Genomic DNA, 17,964 nt, shown 5'->3' with positions numbered 1-17,964 from the left:
CTCAGCCAATCAGAGCATTGCAGTGAGGTTACCATGTGGTACCACGGTGGACCTGCAGACCAGGCAGCTGCTCACCGAACCACCAGGGAGGGACCGCGGGACCACTATTGAATTCCATCAAAGAAATAGGTATATCCACTGTGGGGAGGCTGGTCACAAAAATACAGGCTCCCCACGCACTGTAACTGTCCCACAAACTGACACCCCATATTATGCACTGTCATCCCTCTTCACACACTTTCACCCTCTCTCACAAACTGTCACCCCCTCCCACACACTGTCACCACTATCACACACTGTCTCCCTCTCCCACACATTGTCTTCCCTTTCGACACACAGCCCCACTGACACACTATCACCCCCACACACAGGGCCGCCATCAGGGCATGACAACCGTGATGGTTGTCATGGGCCTAGCGGACCTGGGGTGCCCAGACTGTTTAGAGAGTCCCGGGTCCCACATTCCCTATGTGCACATATATATAGCGATTTTCGCTATATATACAGTGAGGGAAAAATTTATTTGATCCCCTGCTGATTTTGAAAGTTTGCCCACTGATAAAGAAATGATCATTCTATAATTTTAATGATAGATGTATTTTAACAGTGAGAGACAGAATACCCAAATAAAAATCCAGAAAAATGCATGTCAAAAAAGTTATAAATTGATTTGCATGTCAATGAGTGAAATAAGTATTCGACCCCTTCGACTTAGTACTTGGTAGCAAAACCCTTGTTGACAATCACAGAGGTCAGACATTTCTTGTAGTTGGCCACCAGGTTTGCACACATCTCAGGAGGGATTTTATCCACCTCCTCTTTGCAGATCCTCTCCAAGCAGAGCCGGACTGGGAACGAAAAGCAGCCCTGGAAAAAAAATTCTATACCAGCCCCATAATGCATCACGCCAGCCAAGTATGCAGATATGAAAGCGGGAAAAAAAAAACATAAAACTGAAAACTATCACTCAAACTTGAAAGAAAGCACTCACAGGGCTTCAAAATAAACAAAAGCGTGGATTTGTGTTGTAAGCAGACGTGAATTTGCATATAATCAATGTTTCAGTACAACTACCTTGACATATTAAGGAAAGTTTTGTAACTGGACTGAAATTGTGAATGTATGCTATTGCACAGCAGTAAAAACGTTATCTTGCTCATTTTGAAGTAACAAGAGTGTGCTCTTGGCTGACAACTGGATGATCTCAGTTAACGCCAATGCAATTCCCATAGGAAAGCAGTGGGAGGCTATTGCGCATGTGTGGCAAAACCATGGGCGCAGGAACCGGGGGGGGTGGGGGGGGCACATCCCCCCAGCAAATCATGTGGGGGGGACAGGTTATGGGGAAATCCCCCCCAGCTCCTCCGTTTGCCCCCCTCATGCTGCAGCCGCCCGAGCGCTCTGCAGAGAGCCTCAGGCGGCTGCAGCTTTGCCCGGGCTGGTGCGTCCATGAGGGCGCACCGCCCGGGCGCAGCATGAGGAGAGGGGCTGACAGGAGGGTAGCAATCCTCAGCAGTACAGGAGAGCAGGCAGCACATTTCACAGTACACACACACACTATAAACAATTACATCACACACACCCTGCACCTATAATGGGTACAGGGTGACTAAAACATGAGATAAATAAAGCAACCTAAATAAATAGTCTGTCTGAAGGTAGAATAGGGGCTTTAAAGCCAAATACATCAGAGTCATAGTCACAGGGGAGGAGGCTGGCAAGCAGGCCTCTCCAGGACCAAGTGGCGAAGGGCACTTCGAAAAACATGTATCTTATTAGCCCCCCAGGTGTCTCATTAGCCCCCCAAGCCCCTCCATGCATCTCATTATTATTGCCCTTTATATAGCGCCAACAGATTCCGTAGCGCTTTACAATATTATGACTCATAAGCCCCCCATTTGTCCCACTAGCTCCCTCCCAACTTGTATGTGTCTCAGTAGCTCCCCCATGTGTCCCATCAGACCCCAAGCCCTCCATGTGTCCTATTAGCCCCCTCCCAGACCTCCATGTGTCCTTATACCCCTCCCAGCCCTCCATGCATCCCATTAGCCCCCTTCCAGCCCTGTATGTCTTATTAGCCCTTCCTGTCTTAGCCCTTCCATGTGTCCTATTAGCCCTCCCATGTGTCCCATTAGCACCCAGCCCTCCATATGTCCTATTAATTACAGTGTCACAGGGCAAGTGTAGCATGTTTGGGCGATGTATGTGGCACGATTGGAGAGATTAATGAGAAAGAAAATTACAGGGGGGAGGGGGAGAAAGAAACTGACAGGGGGAGGGGGGGATGAAAACTGACAGGGGGAGGGGGGGAGAAAGATACTGACAGGGGGAGGGGGGGAGAAAGATACTGACGGGGGAGGGGGAGAAAGAAACTGACAGGGGGGAGGGGGGGAGAAAGAAACTGACAGGGGGGAGGGGGGGAGAAAGAAACTGACAGGGGGGAGGGGGGGAGAAAGAAACTGACAGGGGGGAGGGGGGGAGAAAGAAACTGACAGGGGGGAGGGGGGGAGAAAGAAACTGACAGGGGGGAGGGGGGGAGAAAGAAACTGACAGGGGGGAGGGGGGGAGAAAGAAACTGACAGGGGGGAGGGGGGGGAGAAAGAAACTGACAGGGGGGAGGGGAGGAGAAAGAAACTGACAGGGGGGAGGGGGGGAGAAAGAAACTGACAGGGGGGTGGGGGGGAGAAAGAAACTGACAGGGGGAGGGGGGAGAAAGAAACTGACAGGGGGAGGGGGGAGAAAGAAACTGACAGGGGGAGGGGGGAGAAAGAAACTGACAGGGGGAAAGGGGGGAGAAAGAAACTGACAGGGGGAAGGGGGGGGAGAAAGAAACTGACAGGGGGAAGGGGGGGGAAAGAAACTGACAGGGGGAAGGGGGGGGAGAAAGAAACTGACAGGGGGGAGAAAGAAACTGACGGGGGAGGGGGGGAGAAAGAAACTGACAGGGGGGAGGGGAGAGAAAGAAACTGACAGGGGGGAGGGGAGAGAAAGAAACTGACAGGGGGAGGGGAGAGAAAGAAAATGACAGGGGGGAGGGGGAGAAAGAAAATGACAGGGGGGAGGGGGAGAAAGAAAATGACAGGGGGAGGGGGAGAAAGAAAATGACAGGGGGGAGGGGGAGAAAGAAAATGACAGGGGGGAGGGGGAGAAAGAAACTGACAGGGGGGAGGGGGAGAAAGAAACTGACAGGGGGGAGGGGGAGAAAGAAACTGACAGGGGGGAGGGGGGAGAAAGAAACTGACAGGGGGGAGGGGAGGAGAAAGAAACTGACAGGGAGGGGGGAGTGACAGGGGAGGGGGGGAGAAAGAAATTGACAGGGAGGGAGGAAAAGAGAGTGACATCCATCACACACACACACACAATAACACACAATGCACCCCTTACACACAAAGACAATGAACCCCTTGCACACAGAAAAACACACAATGCATTCCTTACACACACTCAAAGCACCCCTTACAGACTCACACACTTCATCCCTTACATACACAGAAACACACCTTGCAGCCCTTACACATACAAACACAGATTCACACAATGCATTCCTTACACACAAATCAGGACATTCCCTACACACTCCACCCCCTGTGAACAAACTCATTGGTGGAACATGAAGGTGGACCCTGGGACCCAGACCTTGAGCTGTGTAAAGGGCCCAAAAAAAATGCAGCTGCTTCCCGTTCTCCCAGAACATTGATTTTTGTGACCACAGTTACAAACAGCCTCCAAAGATCCTGTTCTACACCAGACCAGTGGAGCCAGACTGCAGCTAGAGCCCATCATCATCCTCATCTGGTTGTAAGTAGGCAATCTAGTATATTATTCGTGGCACTAATCTCTAATTTACCTCACATTAAAGAAACACTATAGTCCCCAGAACCACTGCAGCTTAATGTAGTGGTTCTGGTGTCTATAGCCTGTCCCTGCAGGCCTTTTAATGTAAACACGGCGGCACTGCAGCACTAGCGTTAGTTAACATGGCAGGTCATATGGGTGGGGCATTGTGATGTCACGGGGGGGGGGGGGCGGCAAACTTTACTTTTGCCTAGGGCGGCAAAAATCCTTGCACCGGCCCTGTCTGTCACACTAACCCACCCCTCCCCCATTCATGTCACACTTACCTCCATTCGCCCTGTCAGACTCACCCCCCGAGCCTTTCATACTTACCCTCCCTCATTCTGTTACACTCACTTCTGTTGCCCTGTCTCATTCAACCCCCTAGTCCTGTCACACTCACCCAGTTACCCCGTTACTCACCGTCACACTCACCAGTTGAAGACATTCATCATACGGCAGCTTAAAGGGACAGTTTTACATCCACCGCTGCAACAAGCTCATTTAATTTGAATACTGCAACTTAAAGGGACAGTTTTACATCTACCCCTGCAACAAGCCCATTTAATTTGAATACTGCAACTTAAAGGGCCAGTTTTACATCTACCCCTGCAACAAGCCCATTTAATTTGAATACTGCAACTTAAAGGGCCAGTTTTACATCTACCCCTGCAACAAGCCCATTTAATTTGAATACTGCAACTTAAAGGGCCAGTTTTACAACCACCCCTGCAACAAGCCTATTTACTTTGAAGACTGCAGCTTAAAGGGACAGTTTTACATCCATCCCTGCAGCAAGCCCATTTAATTTAAAAGAAGATAGTGGGGGGTGCAAAAATACACAACAATTCTGAAATGTATTCTTATAAGTGTGGAGCCTACTGATCCTTCTGAAACAATAACATAAAAAAACACTCATAGCATAATACTGTTTTTCAACCAATATAGATTTATTACAGAACTACAACAAGCAGGCTCTGGCTTAGATGGCAGATGAATAATTAGCTTATTCTGGCTGTAGGATTCACTGTTGTGATGTCTCCTTTCCGGTACCACAAGAGGTATAACTATATCAACAAATAGTGAAGATAAAATTAAATGTAATGGATAAAAATACACGGGAAATATACAGCATAAGCTTAAATAAAAAAAAAAAAAAAATCTACATAAACCGACACGTTTGCAACCAGAACAGGTCTTTCTCAAAGTGCACATAAATTTTAAACCCACTGAGAGAGAAAAAGATGTTCCTGTGTTTAGAAACTTCAAGCGTTTTATTAAAGGTACACTATAGTCACCAAAACAACTTTAGATTGTAAGCTCACAGGCCATCTAGCTAAGCACTTTGCATAAAAGAGCTCCAATGGCTAGATATCAGCTTACGGGCTGGGCTCTCTACCTCTTGTATTTGTCTGTGTATATTGTACGTTCTCCACTAATTGTGATCCATAGGTTTGGAAACATATTCTGAATAAATCCATACAAATCTCACTTCCTCATGGAAACAATTTCTCATTTTGATATCTGGCTGTTAAAGGATCACCCAGGGTAGATTTAGCAGATATATTTTTGAATTACACAGAAAATATTCGTCTGTGAATATCCATATTTTGAAGCAAATCTAATCCTCTCCTGGTGACATTTGTTGAATATGGCTTATTATTAAACCACAGATGACCCTATTCTCTCATTATTATTTTTGAATTGAAGGAGTTTATGATTTGTATAAAACTAACAAAAGAAAAGGAACGTCTTGTATTGTGACCCATCATGTCCACTTCAATCAGTTTAGATCTAGATAACTATGTATCTAGAACAGACTATACTCTGCAATGGTTTTGTTTTTGGCATACTAGATGGATTTGTCTCCTAATGATGGCCATATATATATATATATATATATTTTAATCTAATGTATATATTTTTCCAGTTATTGCTGTGTAAACATATGTCCTATTTAATATCATGGACTAGACATTCTAAATTATAATATGTGTTTTTATTAGAATGTTACATAGTTACATAGCTGAAAAGAGACTTGCGTCCATCAGCCTTCCTCACATATGTTTTTGCTGTTGATGCAAAAGAAGGCAAAAAACACAGTTTGAAGCACTTCCAATTTTGCAACTACCTAGGAAAAAAATCCATCTTGACCCCAAAATAGCAGTCAGATGTCTCCTTGGATCAAGCAGCTATTACCCCACTAATTAGAAATTATATCTCTGTATGTTATGTTTTTGCAAGTATTTATACAATTGCAGTTTAAACATCTGTATAGACTCTGACAAAACCACCTCTTCAGGCAGATAATTCCATATCCTTATTGCTCTTACTGTAAAAAAACATTTTATTTGCCTTAGCTGAAATCTCCTTGCTTCCAGTCTAAATGTGTGACCTCGTGTCCTATGTATAGCCCTGTTTATGAATAGATTTCCAGATAAAGGTTTGTACTGTCCCCAAATATGTTTGTATAATGTTATCATATCCCCTCTCAGGCGCTGTTTTTCCAAACTTAACAGATTTAATTTTTTTAATTTTTTTAATTTTCTTCATAACTAAAATGCTCCATTCCTTTTATCAATTTTGTAGCTTGTCTCTGGACTTTTTCTAGTGCCATGATATCTTTCTTTAGAACAGGCGCCCAAAATTGCACAGCATATTCAAGGTATAGTCTTACCAGTGATTTATAAAGAGGCAAAATTATATTTTCATCCCGAGAATTTATGCCCCTCTTTATACATGACAAAACCTTACTGGCCTTAGCAACTGCAGATTGACATTGCATATTGCTGCCTAATTTGTTGTCTATAACAATTCCCAAATCCTTCTCGTGTGTGGTTATCCCTAGTTCACTACTATTTAGGGTGTAAATTGCTTGTGCATTCTTAACCCCGAAGTGCATAACTTTGCATTTCTCTACGTTAAATTTCACCTGTCATTTTAGTGCCCAGTCCCCCAGTTAGTTGGCAGTTCCTGCTGTATGCCTTGAATTAGCCTGGGTTCAGCCACTTGGGCTATGTGTCTGGAGTTGCATGAAAGAAGAGGGCTAAATAGATAGAAGAATAGATACCAGCTGTATCTTAGAGAGATTTTAGAAAAAGGCTGGTCATTGGGCAAACCAGACAAATCCAGGTAGGTAGTCAGCGGGCAAACCAGGCAAATCTAGGTAGGTAGTCAAAGGATCTCCCCTGCAGGACAAGCAGAGCCAGAACAATCAAAGTGCTGAACTTACTGTGTGCCTTCGTGGACTTCTGGAGAGATCAAAGATCTCCCTCACCAGCCCACTGACATTAGAGTGAGGAGAGAGAGTAAGCTGAATGTTCCTTCCACGAGGGTTACCACGGCAACGCTTTGACACAATGCAGATCTCTCGATAGGAGTGAACACAGTCTCAAGCATGAGAAGCTGCAGGCTACATTCACTCACCCCTACCGGGCTCTCAATGTCTCCACTCCCTAGAAAGAGGTAAGACATTTTTGTTTGTTAATGATAATATATATATATATATATATATATATATATATATATATGCTCAATCTCACCCATTCACACACAATATGGACTATGTACCACACAACACAGTCACACACTGCACCCATCACACACACTGCACCCCTCACACACAATGCACCCCTACACACACCGGACCACTCACTAATACTGCAATCCAAAATACACTGCAACCCTCACACACACTACACCCATGCACACACTAGATACCCTGTATGCAAACACAGGCTACATATCTTAAACTAACCGCACACTCTCTACCGCCCCTACGCATTACATCACACCAGAGGCGGCTCTCTAATTAGGTGATTTAGGCAGCTGTCTAAGGCTTTGCACAGTCTGTGGCCTCGCAGCCACCTAAATAGCCTTAGGGCAAACTGAGCTGTCGGGTCCTGGTCCATTACCGAGGGCTCAACACAGAAAGGAGGCATGGTGGCTTGCCTTTTTTTGCCGCTGGGTGTGAGGCCCCTTTACACAGTCTGCCTTGAGAGGGAGAAAGCCAGGTCTCCGTTCTGCAGCTCTGTAGACTGAAACTGCAGACTGTAAAATTAGCATCTTGCAATCTCAGCCAATCAGAGCATTGCAGTGAGGTTACCATGTGGTACCACGGTGGACCTGCAGACCAGGCAGCTGCTCACCGAACCACCAGGGAGGGACCGCGGGACCACTATTGAATTCCATCAAAGAAATAGGTATATCCACTGTGGGGAGGCTGGTCACAAAAATACAGGCTCCCCACGCACTGTAACTGTCCCACAAACTGACACCCCATATTATGCACTGTCATCCCTCTTCACACACTTTCACCCTCTCTCACAAACTGTCACCCCCTCCCACACACTGTCACCACTATCACACACTGTCTCCCTCTCCCACACATTGTCTTCCCTTTCGACACACAGCCCCACTGACACACTATCACCCCCACACACAGGGCCGCCATCAGGGCATGACAACCGTGATGGTTGTCATGGGCCTAGCGGACCTGGGGTGCCCAGACTGTTTAGAGAGTCCCGGGTCCCACATTCCCTATGTGCACATATATATAGCGATTTTCGCTATATATACAGTGAGGGAAAAATTTATTTGATCCCCTGCTGATTTTGAAAGTTTGCCCACTGATAAAGAAATGATCATTCTATAATTTTAATGATAGATGTATTTTAACAGTGAGAGACAGAATACCCAAATAAAAATCCAGAAAAATGCATGTCAAAAAAGTTATAAATTGATTTGCATGTCAATGAGTGAAATAAGTATTCGACCCCTTCGACTTAGTACTTGGTAGCAAAACCCTTGTTGGCAATCACAGAGGTCAGACATTTCTTGTAGTTGGCCACCAGGTTTGCACACATCTCAGGAGGGATTTTATCCACCTCCTCTTTGCAGATCCTCTCCAAGCAGAGCCGGACTGGGAACGAAAAGCAGCCCTGGAAAAAAAATTCTATACCAGCCCCATAATGCATCACGCCAGCCAAGTATGCAGATATGAAAGCGGGAAAAAAAAAACATAAAACTGAAAACTATCACTCAAACTTGAAAGAAAGCACTCACAGGGCTTCAAAATAAACAAAAGCGTGGATTTGTGTTGTAAGCAGACGTGAATTTGCATATAATCAATGTTTCAGTACAACTACCTTGACATATTAACCCCTTAACACCGCAGCCAAATGTACAAGTTGTGAACAGAACAAAACGTAAACAAAACCTGGCATTTACGCTATATGTCTGTCCAACCGTAATTCACCTCTTTCATATTAAATGCACCCCCCTTATTATATATCATTTTATTCAGGGGAAACCGGGCTTTCATTTAACATCAAATATTTAGGTATTGAACATAATTTAATATAAAAAATTTATAAAAAAATGGGAGAAAAAAATAATTTTTTAATTTTTTTTTGTTCTATGTGACATTTTAACTGTGGATGTCAAAATACTGTTTGCTTTTACTGCAATACAATACACATATTTGTATTCAGCGATGTCTCACGTGTAAAACAGTACCCCCTATGTACAGGTTTTATGGTGTTTTGGGAAGTTACAGGGTCAAATATAGCACGTTACATTTGAAATTGAAATTCGCCAGATTGGTTACGTTGCCTTTGAGACTGTATAGTAGCCCAGGAATTAAATTTACACCCATAATGGCATACCATTTGCAATAGTAGACAACCCAAGGTATTGCAAATGGGGTATGTCCAGTCTTTTTTAGTAGCCATTTGGTCACAAACACTGGCCAAAGTTAGCGTTAGTATTTGTTTGTGTGTGAAAAATGCAAAAAACGCCAATTTTGGCCAGTGTTTGTGACTAAGTGGCTACTAAAAAAGTCTGGACAAACCCCATTTGCAATACCTTGGGTTGTCTACTATTGCAAATGGTATGCCATCATAGGGGTAATTTTCATTCTTGGGCTACCATAGGGTCACAAAGGCAACGTAAGCAATCTGGCGAATTTTAATGTGAAAAAAATGAAACAAGCCTTATATTTGACGCTGTAACTTTTGAAAACACCATAAAACCTGTACATGTGGGGTACTGTTGTACTCGGGAGACTTCGCTCAACACAAATATTTGTATTTCAAAACAGTAAAAAGTATTGCAGCAATAATATCGTCCGTGTAAGTGCTGTTTGTGCGTGAAAAATGCAGAAAACGTCACTTTTACTGGCGATATCATCGTTGTAATACATTTTACTGTTTTGAAACACTAATATCTGTGTTCAGCAAAGTCTCCCGAGTAAAACAGTACCCCCCATGTACAGGTTTTATGGTGTCTTGGAAAGTTATAGGGTTAAATATAGTGCTAGCAAATTAAATTCCCTATACTTTCGGCATGGGTTGTCAAGCAGGTCCCGCTAATTGTAATTAATTAGGATACCTAATTATGTAAAATTATTACATAAATATATGTGTAGAATTAATATATGTATATATATACATATGTGTATATATACGTATATATATAATTTTTTTAAAATATTTTTATTTATATATAGGTATATATATAGAGATATATACGTATATATTTATGTATATAGATATATATATTATGATATATATATTATTTTGTTCTACGTGTATTTTGATATAAATATATATATATTAATATCACAATACAGTTAGAACGAAATAACACATCTATATATTTTTTAATTATTTATTTTTAAATATTTTTTAAATTTTATTTTTTTACGTATTTACATTTTTTTATATTATATATAAATATATATATAACAATAATTATATATATATATTTGATCAGTATCAGTCTACGTGTAATTTGATATTAATATATATATATATATATATATTAATATTTAAATACACGTCGTGTATGTGTAAATGTGTGTGTGTGTGTGTGTGTGTGTATATATATATACTTAGATCATATATATATAATATATATGATCTAAGTATATCTTATTTGTAACTGTAATTTTTTTTAACTAATATTTTATTTTATTTTATTTTAGGACAGGGGGGCAATGACAGTGTCAGCCAGTGATTTCACATCACTGGCTGACACAGGATCAGTGATCACAGTGACTGCCTGTCACTGTGATCACCTCCTGCAGATTGGGTAATTGACCACAGGGGGGAGTGCCTGGGTGGTACAAGCACTCCCCCCTTCCAATCTGCAGGGGGATCACTGTGCCAGTTACATGTGTCAGCCAATAGGCTGACACATGTAACACTGATCGCAGTGACAGGCTGTCACTGCGATCAGAGAGCTCTGAGATCGCAGTGACAGCCTGTCACTGCGATCTCAGACTTCGCAGATCGCGGTCACTGACCCCAGGGGGACTGCCTGGGGGGCCAGGTAAGTCCCCCGACCGCGATCTGCAGAAGGGGAACGCCGCCGGCTGCATGTGTCAGCCGATTTGAAATCGGCTGACACATGCTGAATACTGGTCGCAGTGACAGCCTGTCACTGCAATCAAAGACTGCAGATCGCGGTCACCGGCCACAGGGGGGGTTGCCTGGGGGGCCAGGCATCCCCCCCGACCGCGATCTGCAGCGGGCGATTAGCGCCGGCCACGTGGGCGGCCATTATGGCGAGGACGTAATATCACGCCCGCCGGCGTTTAGAGCCGGTTCCTGCAGGGCGTAATATTACGTCCTCCGGACTTAAGGGGTTAAGGAAAGTTTTGTAACTGGACTGAAATTGTGAATGTATGCTATTGCACAGCAGTAAAAACGTTATCTTGCTCATTTTGAAGTAACAAGAGTGTGCTCTTGGCTGACAACTGGATGATCTCAGTTAACGCCAATGCAATTCCCATAGGAAAGCAGTGGGAGGCTATTGCGCATGTGTGGCAAAACCATGGGCGCAGGAACCGGGGGGGGTGGGGGGGGCACATCCCCCCAGCAAATCATGTGGGGGGGACAGGTTATGGGGAAATCCCCCCCAGCTCCTCCGTTTGCCCCCCTCATGCTGCAGCCGCCCGAGCGCTCTGCAGAGAGCCTCAGGCGGCTGCAGCTTTGCCCGGGCTGGTGCGTCCATGAGGGCGCACCGCCCGGGCGCAGCATGAGGAGAGGGGCTGACAGGAGGGTAGCAATCCTCAGCAGTACAGGAGAGCAGGCAGCACATTTCACAGTACACACACACACTATAAACAATTACATCACACACACCCTGCACCTATAATGGGTACAGGGTGACTAAAACATGAGATAAATAAAGCAACCTAAATAAATAGTCTGTCTGAAGGTAGAATAGGGGCTTTAAAGCCAAATACATCAGAGTCATAGTCACAGGGGAGGAGGCTGGCAAGCAGGCCTCTCCAGGACCAAGTGGCGAAGGGCACTTCGAAAAACATGTATCTTATTAGCCCCCCAGGTGTCTCATTAGCCCCCCAAGCCCCTCCATGCATCTCATTATTATTGCCCTTTATATAGCGCCAACAGATTCCGTAGCGCTTTACAATATTATGACTCATAAGCCCCCCATTTGTCCCACTAGCTCCCTCCCAACTTGTATGTGTCTCAGTAGCTCCCCCATGTGTCCCATCAGACCCCAAGCCCTCCATGTGTCCTATTAGCCCCCTCCCAGACCTCCATGTGTCCTTATACCCCTCCCAGCCCTCCATGCATCCCATTAGCCCCCTTCCAGCCCTGTATGTCTTATTAGCCCTTCCTGTCTTAGCCCTTCCATGTGTCCTATTAGCCCTCCCATGTGTCCCATTAGCACCCAGCCCTCCATATGTCCTATTAATTACAGTGTCACAGGGCAAGTGTAGCATGTTTGGGCGATGTATGTGGCACGATTGGAGAGATTAATGAGAAAGAAAATGACAGGGGGGAGGGGGAGAAAGAAACTGACAGGGGGAGGGGGGGATGAAAACTGACAGGGGGAGGGGGGGAGAAAGATACTGACAGGGGGAGGGGGGGAGAAAGATACTGACGGGGGAGGGGGAGAAAGAAACTGACAGGGGGGAGGGGGGGAGAAAGAAACTGACAGGGGGGAGGGGGGGAGAAAGAAACTGACAGGGGGGAGGGGGGGAGAAAGAAACTGACAGGGGGGAGGGGGGGAGAAAGAAACTGACAGGGGGGAGGGGGGGAGAAAGAAACTGACAGGGGGGAGGGGGGGAGAAAGAAACTGACAGGGGGGAGGGGGGGAGAAAGAAACTGACAGGGGGGAGGGGGGGAGAAAGAAACTGACAGGGGGGAGGGGGGGAGAAAGAAACTGACAGGGGGGTGGGGGGGAGAAAGAAACTGACAGGGGGGTGGGGGGGAGAAAGAAACTGACAGGGGGAGGGGGGAGAAAGAAACTGACAGGGGGAGGGGGGAGAAAGAAACTGACAGGGGGAAAGGGGGGAGAAAGAAACTGACAGGGGGAAGGGGGGGGAGAAAGAAACTGACAGGGGGAAGGGGGGGGAAAGAAACTGACAGGGGGAAGGGGGGGGAGAAAGAAACTGACAGGGGGGAGAAAGAAACTGACGGGGGAGGGGGGAGAAAGAAACTGACAGGGGGGAGGGGAGAGAAAGAAACTGACAGGGGGAGGGGAGAGAAAGAAAATGACAGGGGGGAGGGGGAGAAAGAAAATGACAGGGGGAGGGGGAGAAAGAAAATGACAGGGGGGAGGGGGAGAAAGAAAATGACAGGGGGGAGGGGGAGAAAGAAACTGACAGGGGGGAGGGGGAGAAAGAAACTGACAGGGGGGAGGGGGGAGAAAGAAACTGACAGGGGGGAGGGGAGGAGAAAGAAACTGACAGGGAGGGGGGAGTGACAGGGGAGGGGGGGAGAAAGAAATTGACAGGGAGGGAGGAAAAGAGAGTGACATCCATCACACACACACACACAATAACACACAATGCACCCCTTACACACAAAGACAATGAACCCCTTGCACACAGAAAAACACACAATGCATTCCTTACACACACTCAAAGCACCCCTTACAGACTCACACACTTCATCCCTTACATACACAGAAACACACCTTGCAGCCCTTACACATACAAACACAGATTCACACAATGCATTCCTTACACACAAATCAGGACATTCCCTACACACTCCACCCCCTGTGAACAAACTCATTGGTGGAACATGAAGGTGGACCCTGGGACCCAGACCTTGAGCTGTGTAAAGGGCCCAAAAAAAATGCAGCTGCTTCCCGTTCTCCCAGAACATTGATTTTTGTGACCACAGTTACAAACAGCCTCCAAAGATCCTGTTCTACACCAGACCAGTGGAGCCAGACTGCAGCTAGAGCCCATCATCATCCTCATCTGGTTGTAAGTAGGCAATCTAGTATATTATTCGTGGCACTAATCTCTAATTTACCTCACATTAAAGAAACACTATAGTCCCCAGAACCACTGCAGCTTAATGTAGTGGTTCTGGTGTCTATAGCCTGTCCCTGCAGGCCTTTTAATGTAAACACGGCGGCACTGCAGCCAGGGCCGGCGCCACCTGTAAGGCGACCTAGGCAGCCGCCTAGGGCGCAACTTACCAGGGGGCGCCGGATCCCTGTCCCCGCTGCGCCTCCTCATGCTGCGCCGCCTGAGCGCTTTAACAAGCCCCAGGCGGCGCAGCACTGCTGCACGGAGGGTGGCCGGGTTTGAGTGACCGGCAGGAGGGAAGCGCAGAGCGCTCCCTCCTGCCGGTCTTCCATGTAGCGTGGCCGGGCGGCGCGGAACGCGGGACAGGAACCTTTGTTTCCTGTACCCGGCCGCCGGCGGAATGACAGGAAGTGCTCACTGAGTGAGCATTTCCGGTCATTCCGCCGGCGGCCGGGTACAGGAAACAGAGGTTCCTGTCCCGCGTTCCGCGCCGCCCGGCCACGCTACATGGGCAGGAGGGGAGGGTAAGGACCACTAAGGGGTGGGGGGGTTGTAAGGACCACTAAGGGGGGGGTTGTAAGGACCACTAAGGGGGGGGGGGTTGTAAGGACCACTAAGGGGGGGGGGGGTTGTAAGGACCACTAAGGGGGGGGTTGTAAGGACCACTAAGGGGGGGGGTTGTAAGGACCACTAAGGGGGGGTTGTAAGGACCACTAAGGGGTGGTTGTAAGGACCACTAAGGGGGGGGGGGTTGTAAGGACCACTAAGGGGGGGGGGGTGTAAGGACCACTAAGGGGGGGGGGGTTGTAAGGACCACTAAGGGGGGGGGGGTTGTAAGGACCACTAAGGGGGGGGTTGTAAGGACCACTAAGGGGGGGGGGGTTGTAAGGACCACTAAGGGGGGGATAAGGACCACTAAGGGGGGGGGGATAAGGACCACTAAGGGGGAGGGTATAAGGACCACTAAGGGGGAGGGGGGATAAGGACCACTAGGGGAGGGAGGGAGGGGGGATAAGGACCACTATGGGAGGTTGGGGGGGATAAGGACCACTATGGGAGGTTGGGGGGGATAAGGACCACTATGGGAGGTTGGGGGGGGGATAAGGACCACTATGGGAGGGAGGGGGGGATAAGGACCACTATGGGAGGGAGGGGGGGGGATAAGGACCACTATGGGAGGGAGGGGGGATAAGGACCACTATGGGAGGGAGGGGGGGATAAGGACCACTATGGGAGGGAGGGGGGGGGATAAGGACCACTATGGGAGGGAGGGGGGGGGATAAGGACCACTATGGGAGGGAAGGGGGGATAAGGACCACTAGGGGAGGGAAGGGGGGATAAGGACCACTAAGGGGGGGAAGGACCACCAAAGGGGGGTAAGGAGGGAGGACTACTAAGGAGAGGGGAGGAGGGTGATTACCACTAAGTGGGTGGGGGGAGTAGGGGAAGGTCTACTAAGGGGTTTGGGAGAGGGAGGACCACTAAGGGGTTTGGGAGAGGGAGGACCACTAAGGAGGGGGGAGTGAGAAGACCACCAAGGGGGACTGCAGAGGGACAGGGGGCCAAGGGAGAGCACTAAGTGACAGAAGGGGAGAACACGGAGGGACAGAAGGGAAGGGGAAATCAATAATTGAGGGGAGAGCACTATGAATTTTTTTTAAAAAAAAGAAAGCTGTTCCCCTCCCAGTCTCTATCCTACCCCACAAACCCTCTCTTTTACACTACACACATACACAATGCACCCCCCCCACACAGAAACATACAATGCATTCCTACTCACACACAGACACACCCGAAACACACAATCCATCCCTTACGTTCTCTTACATAATTAATGCACCCCTTACAGACACACACTGCATTCAATTACATACACAGAAACAAACCTTGCACCCCTTACACACACACACACACACAGAAACATACAATGCATTCCTTACACGCAAACACACACTACATCCCCTATAAACACACTACATCCCTTACACAAATTGCACACATAAAACATCCCCAACTCATGGATGGGCCATGTAGGTGGATTTATGGGTGGGCATTGTAGGCATATGCCCCCTGGGGGCCCAGACCTTGAGCTGTGTAAGGGGCCCTAAAAAATGGAGCTGCTTCCTGTTCGTTAATTGTTGTGAGCACTGTTAAAAACAGTCTCCAGAGAGCCTCTTCTACACCAGACCCGTGGAGCCAGACTGAGCCCATCATCAGCCTCTTGTCCTCATCTGGTGGTAAGTAGGCAATCCAATATATTATTAGTGGCACTAATCTCTAATTTACCTCACATTAAATGGATACTATAGTCACCAGAAGCACTACAGCATAATGTAGTGGTTCTGGTGTCTATAGCCTGTGCCTGTAGGCGTTTTAATGTAAACACACTGTCTTTTTAGATAAGACACTTAGTGAAGACTGGCGTTGGCCCATATGGCAGAGCATATGGGCGGGGCATTGTGATGTCACATGGTGGGCTGGACATATGGGGGGGCGGCAAATTTTTTTTTGCCTAGGGCGGCAAAAATCCTTGCACCGGCCCTGACTGCAGCACTAGCGTTAGTTAACATGGCAGGTCATATGGGTGGGGCATTGTGATGTCACGGGGGGGGGGGGGCGGCAAACTTTACTTTTGCCTAGGGCGGCAAAAATCCTTGCACCGGCCCTGTCTGTCACACTAACCCACCCCTCCCCCATTCATGTCACACTTACCTCCATTCGCCCTGTCAGACTCACCCCCCGAGCCTTTCATACTTACCCTCCCTCATTCTGTTACACTCACTTCTGTTGCCCTGTCTCATTCAACCCCCTAGTCCTGTCACACTCACCCAGTTACCCCGTTACTCACCGTCACACTCACCAGTTGAAGACATTCATCATACGGCAGCTTAAAGGGACAGTTTTACATCCACCGCTGCAACAAGCTCATTTAATTTGAATACTGCAACTTAAAGGGACAGTTTTACATCTACCCCTGCAACAAGCCCATTTAATTTGAATACTGCAACTTAAAGGGCCAGTTTTACATCTACCCCTGCAACAAGCCCATTTAATTTGAATACTGCAACTTAAAGGGCCAGTTTTACATCTACCCCTGCAACAAGCCCATTTAATTTGAATACTGCAACTTAAAGGGCCAGTTTTACAACCACCCCTGCAACAAGCCTATTTACTTTGAAGACTGCAGCTTAAAGGGACAGTTTTACATCCATCCCTGCAGCAAGCCCATTTAATTTAAAAGAAGATAGTGGGGGGTGCAAAAATACACAACAATTCTGAAATGTATTCTTATAAGTGTGGAGCCTACTGATCCTTCTGAAACAATAACATAAAAAAACACTCATAGCATAATACTGTTTTTCAACCAATATAGATTTATTACAGAACTACAACAAGCAGGCTCTGGCTTAGATGGCAGATGAATAATTAGCTTATTCTGGCTGTAGGATTCACTGTTGTGATGTCTCCTTTCCGGTACCACAAGAGGTATAACTATATCAACAAATAGTGAAGATAAAATTAAATGTAATGGATAAAAATACACGGGAAATATACAGCATAAGCTTAAATAAAAAAAAAAATAAAGTCTACATAAACCGACACGTTTGCAACCAGAACAGGTCTTTCTCAAAGTGCACATAAATTTTAAACCCACTGAGAGAGAAAAAGATGTTCCTGTGTTTAGAAACTTCAAGCGTTTTATTAAAGGTACACTATAGTCACCAAAACAACTTTAGATTGTAAGCTCACAGGCCATCTAGCTAAGCACTTTGCATAAAAGAGCTCCAATGGCTAGATATCAGCTTACGGGCTGGGCTCTCTACCTCTTG

Source organism: Pelobates fuscus, chromosome 4 (assembly GCF_036172605.1).
Source record: "Pelobates fuscus isolate aPelFus1 chromosome 4, aPelFus1.pri, whole genome shotgun sequence".
Classification (NCBI taxonomy): Eukaryota; Metazoa; Chordata; class Amphibia; order Anura; family Pelobatidae; genus Pelobates; species Pelobates fuscus.
This window is presented reverse-complemented; position numbering follows the sequence as displayed.